Source organism: Pholcus phalangioides, unplaced genomic scaffold, assembly GCF_987345545.1.
Source record: "Pholcus phalangioides strain wild (caught in Gottingen) unplaced genomic scaffold, Ppha-v1.0 ptg000039l_1, whole genome shotgun sequence".
NCBI classification, from domain to species: Eukaryota; Metazoa; Arthropoda; class Arachnida; order Araneae; family Pholcidae; genus Pholcus; species Pholcus phalangioides.
The window spans coordinates 24,470,486-24,484,330 of NW_028301625.1; the positions used below are offsets into that span (position 1 = coordinate 24,470,486).

At 34.5% G+C, this 13,845-nt stretch overlaps 1 protein-coding gene across 1 annotated transcript in view; it reads right to left on the reverse strand.

The window, feature by feature from the left end:
* Positions 1 to 13,845, reverse strand: part of LOC149065740 (potassium voltage-gated channel protein eag-like) — a 236,362-nt gene that overhangs the window by 54,637 nt on the left and 167,880 nt on the right. The gene's annotated exons all lie outside the window — the stretch shown is intronic.

The following is a 13,845-nucleotide window of genomic DNA, read 5'->3' on the forward strand; positions in this document are numbered from 1 at the left end:
TTACAACGGTGAACTAGTAGTGGATTAGGAGTGCAGTTCTTGTAACCGTCTCATTTGCATATTTCCACCGAAGTAGCTCGTACCAGCGCCACCCATCCGCTTTTTTCGAGTTTGTTTCCTGTCTTAAAAAAATCTCCTTGCCCTAGCGATGCTAACCCTGCAAACCGTTTTTTATTTCGGTTTTTTTTCCCGGTTTTTATTCATTTTTAAAGTTTCTATGGACTTTTTTGCCCACCTCTATTTTAAAACGTCGAATAATGTTGCGGGTAAGACAAATTCCAATATGCTACGGGCCACCGTGGAAAATGAAATGCAACGTTTATAGTTCTTTGAATATCAAAATGGGGGTTATATTGAACGTCATTTGCAATAAATAACAAACGTTTTTTTGTCTTATTTGTCAATCATTCATTAAAAAATCATACATACGAGCACTAACTTTTACAGCGCAAAATTTTCTCTGTTGGCAACTTTTGTTGGTAATAATTTTTTTTATCCAAAAATAAAAACCGCATGTTCCACTGTTGTGTACGTCTACCAAATTTTGTTACGTTTCGTCCGATACGCTATTTGCTAGAGCACCGGTTCAGAACCGGGTCTCCGTGGCCACTCGAGGAAAATAAAATAAATCATTAAATTTGATAAATAAAAAAAAGAGGCATACAGGCCTCCGCCATAGAAATTATATACTGAAAAGAGATCCGCGAGTCAAAAAAAGGTTGAGAACCACTGCGCTAGAGGATTCCGAACACACGATTTTTCTGCCCACCCGGTACGTGTAATATTTCTTCCGGGTGCCCTACATCTGCCATCGAGCCGAGATGATACCAGATATAACCCATAAGTCGTTGATAATACAGGGTGATCTGTCAGGAAAAACTGAAAATTCACGAACCAATGGATTCTGTTTGCGCAGAAAGGGTGAGTATGAAACTGGATTCATTGTATAATAATAATGATGATGATGCAAGATTAGTTCGTTTTTGACTAATAGATGGTGCTGCAGTTGGCCCGGCTATGCATTATATAGGATTAGGGTTACCATCCGCCCTCTTTTAGGAGGACATGTCCTCCTAAAAGAGGGCCTCATTTTTGGTGTCATTTCAAGCGTCATCCTACATTTAAAAAAATTCGTCGTTTTGTCCTTTTTTTTAGGTTTCCGGAATCATTCTCTTTTTTTCAAGGGATTTTTTTCCACTCTGAAACATATATCTCTCCATAGACATGAGTGTTTGCGAGTATGTGTTTTTCCCACAAATTCTTACACGGTTTGACCGGCTCCCTCGAAATTTCCAGACGAATCCAAATTGCGTCCAAGCAGGACAGATGCTATTCTAACCATGGCCCAGCTTACCCTAGGATGACATGAAAAACAGCAGAAGAAAACCGCAATATCCATTTTCAGAATACAATTTTTTGTTCATCACCAGCACATGCCTTGTATTGAAGTGGGAAGGGGAAGGGGCTATTTATTCCGTTGAGAAATAGAGAAAATAGGGTGCAAACAACACTCAATGCTGATTCTTCTGACAAAAAAAAAAAAAACTACTCCCAAAAGATAAAAAAAACTTCTGAGGGTATATAAAGCTCCTCCTTGCTCCAGGCGAACTAATAAAACTAAAAAAAAAGTTGGGTAGAATTCATTAAAAGCAAGGGGAAGAGGTATCTTTTTTATTGCCCCAACTCATATCAAAATGTTGAGACGTTTCAAGTCCAAGACATTGCATAGCTTTTTGGCAGTAATCATCCTACTCGCCTTTTCGCCGTCTCTGAAATTCTGAAGGCAAAAAATGTAACCACTGGAAGGCAACATTAAATAAGCTTGACAACTGTAGGAGAGACGTGTTACTTTTTGCAGATTATGATGTGAGTTTTGATTGATGTTTACTTCATAAACATCTATATCATCAATATTTGTTCCTCACTTTGTTGAGAACTTATTGAATGAGTTCGAATAACCTTTTTCATAACTAGAGCCCGGATTATTCGCAAGTGCATATATGCATTTGCAAATGTCGACATTTTTAAGTAGGCTGGTGGTTTCCTTTTTTGGAAAAAAAAGTGGCGCCATCTGTTGCGAAAATTGAGAAAAACGACGTCATCGATGGTGCGCGCAGGTGTCCTCCTTTGTCAGTTTTCGAATCTATTAACCCTATATAGGTTAGTATGTCAGATTAACTCCCGGCTACAATTATTCAATGCGCCGTCCGTCATTCAGTACCACACATGTCAGACGAGGAACCACGCTGTTCACAGCATTGTGGCATACACATGTTGCCGAATGGTATCTTTTAATGTTACTAATGATGTTGGTTAATCGCAGCAAATCTTTGACTTCAAATATTTCCACGACCCAGTGACGTCTTATTGCGTAGGCCCACCCGGGCCTCACAAAAGTGAGATATATTTGAAATTTTCTAGGAAAGTAAGTAACTAGAATTTTTTATATTTGCCTGGAAGAGGACCTCAGAAAAATCACTTGGCCCGAGGATGACGCTCTAAGATAGTGCTCTTAAGACGTAGTGCTCTTAAGTAAGACGTAGTGCTCTTAAGTAAGACGTAGTGCTCTTAAGTAAGAAGTAGTGCTCTTAAGTAAGAAGTAGTGCTCTTAGACATAGTGCTCTTAAGACGACCCTGCCACAACCGAAAGTCACAATGTGTCAGACCGAGATATCTGGGTGGCTATGCATGCGGAAAGGATCGACTGAGGACACGACAGTGTGGATATTTGAAGTCAACGGTCTACCGCTCTCAACCAACATTACATGATGCCATCTGGCAGCATGCGTACGTCATACCGACCGAAGTACTGTTAACAGTGTGGCTCCGCATCTGACATCTGTGTTGCTGAATGACGGACGGCACATTGAACTATTGCGAGTCGAGAGTAAATCTGACATACCATCCTATACGTGTATAACGCATAGCTAGACCAACTGCAGCCCTATCAGTTAGTCAAAAAACGAACCACTCTCACTTTTTTGACAATAAATCAGGCTTCATACCAACAGAATTATTTTTAGCTTCATTAATTCGCGAATTATTGAATTTTAAAGTTTTTTTCCAGACCTTTGGATCACCCGGTACGCGTCCACAGTTTTACTAATTACCGACACGTAAAGGTCAACATTTCCCCATAATAACAATCATGCAAGTTTACGCGGATCTTTCAAGCGTAAGAAATTGAAATTATATTTTATTTTCTGAACATCTCTTATGTTTGCGCCTAGAAATGCCGATTTTTTGTCTCCTATTCCCCCCCTGAAGTTCAGAATCTCCTCTTATACTGTATATAAATTATTTTTTTTAATTTATGTTTCTGCACCGTCAATCAGTTTGTCAGAAAAAAAATCATATTTAATACGAACCTCAAAATAAGAGGGAAATCAGTAATTTGTTCCATAAGAAATAATCAAGAGTTTTTCGCCAGAATTGCGAGCGCCGCGGCATTCCCACACGCGATAATATTTTGAGCTCACCTTGACATTAATTGAATAGGCGGACTATTTTTAGAAAATGTCCTACTTTTCCATTTCCCGTCTTTAGCTAACGTAATTGTAGTACGTTTTTCTTTTAGTTGGGCACAAAGTGGCGGTCCCTTCTCTCTCGTATCTTTTAGAGGACACCACTTAAGAGTATGGTCCATTTTATTTCTGCTGATGTTGAGATAAGAGAAACTTAGTACATGCTTGTGGAAATTTCACGATCAATGCGATTCAGACTAAACTAAGAGGAGAACAATGGATTGAAGAATAATTAAGGACAAAAATAATGATTGATATATAGGTTTCCTTTAATGTCCGAAATTGACTGAATTCGGATTGATTAAATACAGCAGATTTGAATGCCACTCGAGGATTAAAAAATAATTTAATGAATTATTTTCATTGGATATACTTGTCATTTTTAACCAAATTGCTATAAATGTTTTTTCCCTGTTTCAAACTTTTTTTTTTTGTAAAAATGCCTTTCTTGAATTTTTCTTGCTTCTAAATGCCTAATTCGATATTGTTTTATGTTTTTTCTTGAATCTTAGAGGGGCCATATTCTGTAAAACTCTGATGTTTTAGGCTGGGATAACCTCAAAAGAATTGCCCTTGAATTTTAAATTGAATAAAAACTTCAATTTTTAGCATTAATTCTTATTAGAAAGCTCCCCCCGCTTAATTTAAACGGAAATATGCATTAATGTGTCTGTGATAAAAACATTAGACAAAGCTTGATATTGCCAGGCATAGAAGTCACTAAGACTTTTCATGTTTGCTATACATAGGTTTTAGATAACAATCAACGTACTATTAAATTAACATCGATTGTTAGAGCAGACTGATTAATTAACATAATTATAATTCACTTATATAATTGTTCTTTAATTTTAGCCGATATTATTTTGCATGTTAGTTAATTGCGTATCTAGTTGAATAGAATCGCCTCCGACCTAAGCTTAAAGGGTCATATATAATAACTTATTTTTAGTCTGATACTATCAACTTGGCTTGGCTGATAATGCAATTATTATAAACTAATATGGAAACACGTCTTTAGTGCCTTTTTACCTGCCTACTTTTATAATTTTTAGTGCCTTTTTACCTGTCTATTTTAATAATTTTTAGTGTCTTTTTACCTGTCTATTTACAAAGCTTTTAGTGTCTGAACTTACATTCTCTAGTCATTTAGATTGTTTTAAATAAGAGTTGACTTAAATTTTTGTAAATAGCTTTAAAAATAAACAGATTCAAATCAATTGCTTTAATATTTTTGAAGATGCACTCGACGTTGAATGTCTATGAAAAGAAAGAGGGAAATGAGAAAACCCTTCTCGTGTGAATAATGCATGTGCTACGGTATGGACTTTTGCAAATGTCGCGAATTTCTATTCCTGAAGAAAGCCGAGTTTTTATTCATTTCAATGAAACCGATCTCTCTCAAAGGTATTACAATGTTTTTGTCCAAGCTTTGAGGGTATAAAAGGTTTCTTTACGTGAAATCTTTTCACATAGCCTCTCAAGTCTTTTATTTTTAAAAGATTTTAAACTTAAACACTTCGTCTTTTCCTTCCAGTTTTCATTTTCATCTTGTACATTCATGATAAAGTGATTGAAAATTGAGTTGACAAGAAATGTGTTTTCATATGAAAGAAACCTTCCCGCAAAAACTTATTTTTATTCAGCCTGAGTAATATTGTGCGTCTCATAAATATAGAGACTGAGTATTTTTCTAAATAAAATTTGAACAAAAGTAACATCAGCGGAAGTTTCAACGCGTAATTCGAGAATAAATTAACATGCCCCTGAGCAATTTTTTTTGGCATGCGCAACATGCATAGCAAAGTTCTACTTCGAAATTAAAAAAAAGAGCAATTTGCATAAAGTTGATTTGCGTATGAGTAGTACTTCTAGACAGTGCATGAAAGACTCGAAAACATTTACTATCCGTTTAGTTTTAAAAGTGCTACGTGATATTCATTTTTCTCATGAGGAGGCCTCGAATTTGATGAGTCAACAGGCTGGACGTTGATTCCGTAAATTTCATGGTAAATATATGAACGTATAACTCTGTCATGCACAAAATTATTCATTCAAAGAATACGGATTTTAATGCAAGTGAACGAACTGGATAACCAAGCAAAACACTAGATAAAATGAACTTGCCATTGTTCGGTCATCGCAATAGTTGTCATCATTACATGAAGCGTCTCGGCATATTAACTGTGGTATCTCCAAGAACACAGTTCATTGACGTATAATGGAGATCAGTAACATTGTGTGACACCAAGATCACTACAAAGAAGTTCCATATCGCGAAAAACATTTCGCATGCTTTGAAAAGACGAATGGGTAAAAAATATTTTCTCTGATAATACAAAATTCAAATTTCATGGCTCAGATGTTTGGCATTATTACTGGTAATGATTTGAGGAGCAGTATTTTCTCAGTAGACAGAATGGAGAAGCATCTTTTATGGTATGAGGAGTCTTTGGATTCAATGGCACAACAGGTATTTCTTAACCGGTGCACGGATCCCTTTGGGAACCTTGGAAAGACTTCGGGGAGTCCGAGAGTTTGGTTAAAAAGACAATTGAATCATTCATCTTACGTGATTAACTGAATATTAGTCTGAAAAGAGGACCGTAGTCCTCCATTTTAATTTTACAACAGGTCCATGGATCATAAAAGATTAAGAAGCCCCATCTAAACCGAAGCCAAAATTTCAAAGATTATTAGGATCTCCTTGAAAACCACCTGATTTTTACAAAAAAGTTTGAAATCGAAACAATGCACAGTTATACAGGCCTGTCTCAACAAAAAAGGGGTTCGAGAATAATCCGTGTTGGTAGAGGATTGCTAGTACTTTGTTGGATCCAAAGCCGTAGCGAGAAACGGGATCAGGGGAGGGGGGGGTTCGCTGCCCCCTCTGAAGTGTAAGAAAATGATCAAAATACATGTAATAATATGGTATAATCTATTGTTCTATCACTTTCATCCCCCTTCGAAATAAATTTCTGGCTATGACCCTGATTGGACTTTAATCCAATAATAAACATAGGGATAAATAAGCAAATGAACAACATTTTTCAAGTGTAGAAATTGAAAAATGAGCAAAACAATTTTAGAGGGAAGTGAAAGGCCAAATTGAAGAAAGTTGGTTTGGAATCGACTCAGAACATTTACACAAATTAATTGGCAATATGACTGAGTTAGATTTTGAAAGTTATTTGTTAAAATGGAAGAACTGTTTAATGACATGAGATAAATGTCTCATACTCTTTTTTGGGACAGCGTTTTTTTAACCCTTTTTTCTATTTGGGAATGTTGCTCTCAAGCACACACAACACATTGTTTTCTTATATTTTTCAAGTAAACGCATTTTATATTTTGAGTTCTTTTTGGCAAGAAAATTGCCAAATTGTTGTTGCTAAAGAATTGTTGCTTCTAAGCAACTCCTAAAAATTTGAGTTTTACTTGTGAGATATTCATGAAATTTCTGTAACACCAGCAGAGAATGTGTGACTCAAAAGAACACGTCTCCTATTTCTTGACAAGCCAAGCAAAAACGATTTTTGACCCTTTCATTTTGGAGGAAGATACCATGTATATATGGGAGGCATACTGCTGGCATTTTTCAACAATGATAGAAAAATAAATTGGCAAACAATAAATTACATTTTTATACTATTTAAATCGATGTAAATCATAAAAATACAGTGTGTTCCGTGCAGTGCATCATCCCATATTTGTTTTAAGATTAACAATAATTTTTTATTTGCCATGTAATAACATTCAGGGTACCTATCATTTAATTAATATAACCCCTCGATTGTTTTCTCTTCCGGATATTTCAGTGCTTGCCAATTAAAGGGTTAGATTTTAGTTCAGATTTTGTTATAGGTGTCATACATGTCAAAATTATTGCACAGGTGTATGAACCGATATTTTTTCGTGAAAATTATTTTTTTGGGGTTTGCTGTATTTTTAGACACCCCCCCCCCTCCCTCACTTGAGAATCACCAAAACGATAGAAAATTACCGGTGTATGGAAGAAAATTAAGATAAGAAATTAAATACGTGTATAAGCTGATTCTAAAAAAATAGACACATTGAGGAAAAAAATGTATATTTCAAGGATATAACATAAATAATACAATAGAAAATAATCCAACCATCCGAATATTTTTTTCCTCCTCCCGCTTACTCACTCTCCCCTTTACGAGACAGCATTAAAACGTTTTCTATCGTATCAATGGCTACACCATGGACAGAGAGGCATGAATATACAAAATTCTCAGTCTGCTAGTCGGATATATAAGAGAGGGCAACCACGTTCGCGGGTCACAAACTGTTGTAATTATCGTGCTGTGAATTGATATTACTTTTCGAAACCCGTTTGGTGTAGGATCGTCTTAGGGGCTCACCTTTTCACTGCATGTGAGCTCCTCTTCGTGCATGAGGGGCCTTAGATGACCTTGCATATCAATTACCATAAATTGTGCCCAATGAGTAGGAGTCTCAGTGTATTGCTAGTCTAGAGGTTCCCCCTTCACCCACGACACTGAAAAATGGCTTTGTTTTTGTCGCAAAGTTGAACCCACTTTGTGGGCCAGAGAATTATCGCAATTCACTAAATGAGAGGAGGAGGGATCGATAAAACTCGCAATGTTTTTTCTCAAAAACTGACCCGTGTATAAGCAACACCACCTATAGAACAGGTGGTGTTGGTATAAGCCGACCCTCCCAATATATGAAAGATTATCTGAACAAAAAGATTCGTCTCATACATGAAAGTTTATACGTAATACTCTCTCTCTCTATAATTGTTTTTTGGTCTTATATTTTTCCGCTAATATTCTATTTATACTTATGAAGCGCAATATATCGCCATGCAGCTCATTGCATATTCTACTTCTTCCAAAGTTTATTATCCATTATTATACCCCCAAACACAAAATTATATTCTATAATTTTAGAATTCATCTATGAATACTTCTCACAGGCTATTAACCACTCAAGCAAAAATTCATAGTTGTTCAAACACGCCATTGAAGTTACCCATCGCAATTTTATTTCTGGAAATTGGATAACGGTAAACCAAATTAACTTTTATTAGTTATAAAAGAGGGAAAAAATGAACCGTCATTACTTCTTAAATCAAAAAACGAAAAAAACAAACAAAAAACACACGTTTTGCAAAATATTCACCACAATTTTATTAAGTTCAATTTTTCAGGTCTTCCGTTGTAACACTCTAGAAACATCTGCTTTACGTCTAGTCACCGTGAACACAATTAGGTTTGCCTTCCCGTAAGTTACTTACAAAGTAGAAATCAAATTACTGCCGAGAGAGTGGTTGTACCTCAGAAGTTGGGCATTTTAGAGTACGCCTTGAAGGAAAATGAGTTGGAAAGCCACTCGATTGAACAAAATAATAAAATACAGAAAAAGGCAACAAAATATAAAATTACATTTGCTTTTGAGGGAGATGTTTTAGAAATTGGTCGAGTGCTTCAATTTTAAAGTTAATTTTTGTTTCTTAAAATATAGGGAAATACACACACACATACGTAATTTTAATTAATAATAAAATGTTTTTCTATCTTTAACTACAGCTTCTACATTGCATCTTTAGTGAAATGTCTTAGCAGGCCCGTCATTTAGGGGGGCAGGGGAGGGGGCCGTTGCCCCCCCGGCTTTTGAAAATACACTAAAAATGGTATATATATATATATATATACATTGAGTACATGTGTTTTGCGCCCCCCCCCCCGGAAAAAGTTGAAATGACGGCCCTGTGTCTTAGCCTCTGAATATCTTAGACTTTTTTTTACTAAGGGCCGTATATGTACCGAGATACACAATTTAACCTGAACTCAACTCGGAAAAAAAATTCGTTTCATGTTTTTACGTGCAATATTCGCTAAGATAATTGAATTCAAAACTCGCTAAAAATAAGGGAAAAAACAGCGTATGAAACAGAATGAATAGAGCCTCTATTGAGCCCTAATGAATAGAGATCTCTCTCTTGGGTAAGGATTAACGTTTCCCGAGTTTTTCTCAATCCCAGGATTCGGTTATCGTAAAAATATGAGCAATTTAAGTAAATTTAAAGATATTCAATTACTGATAAGGTATTAATATCAAAAGTTTATTAATATAATTAATAAAATTATGGGTTTATTAATCTGTTATGAAATTGTTTTGAATAAATATTGATTTGTAGAAATAATTTGTTCTCTTCTTATTGAAGGTTCGACTTTAAAACAGATCAATGGGTCTGGGGGAGGGTGAATGTATCTCGTGGATTGCCAATAGTGCTATAATCCCAAAATACTATTTAGTAATGGTGCGGTTGATGAGTTAATGTAATTAAACTATTACATTATAATATTTTAATTAATTAGAAGAATTATCGAAGCGTAAACTATTCTACAATAATGTTGGAAATAATGTAATTTTAATACTAATGTGATTTCACAATAATTTAAGAATTACATTATTATTTCTCATAAATATAATGTAATTTTATATGTAAATTTCTTTGGAAAAATTTACTTAACTACAGAAAAATAGTTTTATTTTCCTTTCGGAATAATCTCAATATTTGTAGAACAATCATTCAAACAATTTTTGAGCTAGGTACTTTATATTTTTCCAAAAAAATTTTTATTGAATTAGTTTTGAAATAAAGAGATTTTCCATCGCAAAAAAGCTGCACGTTCTGCACACACAGCAACGTTTCAGTGGTGGACTTGTTACCCCTTTAAGCAGCACAACAAAAATCACTTAACTCCCCCTCCCCCCTCCCCGGTTCAAAATGCCATTTTTTTAATGGAGTAGGCTTTTTATTCCGATTTTCAGCAGGTGCAAACTAAAGTATTCCAGCTTCGAGGCACGAATGCGAGACTAAGGAGTGTAAGAAAAGTATTCTATTGAAAAATCAACGTTACAAAATTTCTGGGTTGTCAATGCTAAAGTAAGATTCTTTCAAGAAGGCGAGATATCTCGTCAATGCCACTTAAAAGGTTAACAAATTAATGAAAGAGAAAAGTCCGCGTTCAAGTGAGTTATTTATTCGAGATTCTCACTATTTGACAAATTAGTGAAATTTTTTTCGACGTTATAAAATGCCTTGGCTTGTCAATGCTAAAATTACAGGCAAGAGATTGACGAAATATCTCATCAATGCCGCCTAAAGGGTTGAATGTGCTGCGTGCATATCATTTTCTTTAATTAATTTGACAATACACAAATATACATATGAAATTGAGCGCGCACGCAAACAATAAAGACATCTGTGTGGCCCCAAGGGACAATTGTCCTTCCAGGAAGCCTATAAGATTTATGTCTTCTCTGTTTGCACAAGCAAAATAAGAGAGAGAGAAAATATATATATATATATATATATATATATATATATATATATATATATATATATATATATATATATATATATAATAATAAATTAAATATATATTAATAAATTAAATAATTTATCTTATTAATATGTGATCAATTGTATTCAAAATGTATTGATTGTAGTTTCTAAAATGCATATGCTTTTAGTGAATAAAATATCTTAGGTATGTCTAATTCAATACAGAAATGTGATCTGGTCTTCCGGAATCCCAGGAGAAATTCCCGGTTGCATTTTAGGTGCGGGATCCCGGGAGAGAGATCCTACTCCTGAGCCCAACAAAGCAATTGTTGTAAAGTACAACATTACTAAGACGTACATCAAAAATCTCTGAAAATGAGGGGAAGAACAGCAAATGAAACACAGAGTACGCTTGTCCGTTATCATATGCTGTTCTTTCCCTGACTCCCAACGATTTTTGAATCCAAAAAAGTCTCAGTGAATATTGCACTCAAAAACATGGATTTTTTTTATGTTAAGAAGAGACGGGTAAACAACTTTCTAATTGGAAGTTTGAGGACAGGGGAGCGTATGAAAAATTAAATTTAGTATCTCGATACATAAACGGCTCTTGGTAAGATAAAAGGCACCTCTAAGATGTATACGTTATTTAAATATTTTTTCTACTTGAAAGTATGTTTCTATGGCCAAGGTTTACGAGTTATTTCAGATGACACGGACTTAAGTATTCACCCTGTATATAAAGGGTGAAATCACATTTTGCAGGAAGCGTACTGCGCATATTGTAACTTTTTTCCCCATTCCGATATATTCTGCTTTCCAAAAAATCGAGATTTGCTATTGGAAGATGGGATGCGAACAAATTCCGTCCACATCTTTACCACGATTCGTCATGCTGAGAGAAAGCGATTCTCTTGAAAGTGAATGAATGTTCAGACACATATACGCGTACTTAGGTGAATCTTTTCACCCTGTTGGAGATGTAGTGCACGTATTTAGAATTGTAATGTCGACGGAATATCTTAAGGTTCGTATGTTTTTTATACGGTATAAAATTGTATAACTTTTCGTAGTCGATGAAGTTTCAGGGTCATAAAATCTGGAATTATCATATTTCATATAGTCAGGTTGGTGAGTTGATGATGATTGATGATCCACGTAAATGGCTTCGGGGTAGAAGACGCGGAATACATATTTGCTGAGTTATTATTACTGCAAAAGAACATTGATTTTTCATCTCCACACTCACGAAAACATACTTGTTACATGAATTTTTTTTCTGTCGCCAAAAATGAATAATTTTGAGCACTTATAAGGCTTTGTTATGAAAAATACCATTCATAAAAAATCGATATATACATGCATCGAAACTCTCTATTCGTGACCTTTACAAAGGGAGGTATAACAAGTAATATCGCATAGAAATTCTCACGTTACATAATGAGATTTCACAATCTCTATCTAGAATAATGCGTTTTTTACGGCATTTTGTGTGGCGAAAGTATTGTAAGAAGAACCGTTTAATGTCGCTGAATAAACAAAAACGACGATATTTTCACTCATTTTATTTTTTTTTAAAGAAAATAATAAAGGAATAAGAATATATATATATATATATATATATATATATTCGAAAGGATTTATTTTTGTTTGGGGAAAAGCCCGCAAGCTATAGAATCGACCGGTCACCTTAAGAAACAAATGGACATGTGAAGGATAAAACAAGAACTACCATAAAGATAAAAGAAAGCTTTCGTGTTTTAAAAGATGTACGAACCTTCGATTGTGGGACCGATGCTATTTCTCATGCAGAATAGTCTCAACCCACGCTGAATTCGATACGACTTTTCATTCGATCGTTTTACTACTATCACCATGGAACTTTCAGTTACACAGTCGAACTCGCTTATAACAAACACGGATATTACGAATTTTCACATATAATGAAGTTTCTCCGTCTCGTGAATTTTGTATTCTCTATCAATGCTATTTTGATTGTTTATAACGAACACCGATTTCAGCAAGGTACGCCTATAATGAATTTTCGACCGATTTTCAAACATGTAATTGTCTCGTGAATTTCTTTGTAATCTTATCTAAATCTTCTTATCTGTACAATTTACTTTCCTGCAGATGATATTATCTCCTATCTTAGACATTCTTTGTGGAAGATTATAGGGTTGTTTTGTGGGTACTGTAAAACAATATTTTGCTTCTTTTTTTCGAATTTTCTCTGACATATAAATATTATTTTCTTTGCAGAAAACCTCATTATAGGAAGAAAGAATTAAGGTTATTTATTGTCAAGAATATAACCTTCAAATCACCTTCAGTGCCCATTTGACATTCACAATCTAGATTCGGACGCTGGTTGTGATGATTTCATCATTTGCAAATGAATTTTAGGAATGTCCAAGTGCAAAACGCTAGTCATTGCTTCAAAAATTGTAGCTATACGGTTGGTTGAAATCCAAAATTGAAAAAAAAAGTGACGTATCAAAAAAAATTCGGGATTATTCGAAGTTCGTTATTTTTTCTTTAAATGATTCGAAAAAATGAGACGTAAAAGTTTTTCGGTGTCGGTGCCTTTGTTAAAAGAAAAGGCATTATACGGTATTTGTGTACGCTTATTTAGCGAAAATGATTTTAACACAAAATATTCAAAGTCCACAAAATTATCAAGGGAAAAAACACATATTTTTGTTGATTTATTGAATTACGTGATATTTTTATTAAATTTTTGATCTTTATTGAAATATATCATTTTAATCTATTCATTTTAAGAGCTCAGATTACCCAGAAATGTGTAAAATGTTTTATTTTGCTTGAATGCATTATTTTAAAGCCCGTACTGATATAACGAAGTTCGCGTATAACGAATAATTTCGCTGTGTTTTTCGACTTCGTTATAACCGAGTTCGACTGTATTTTAATGTAATGTGTAAATCAACTTTATACACCTATAAAGTAGCCTGA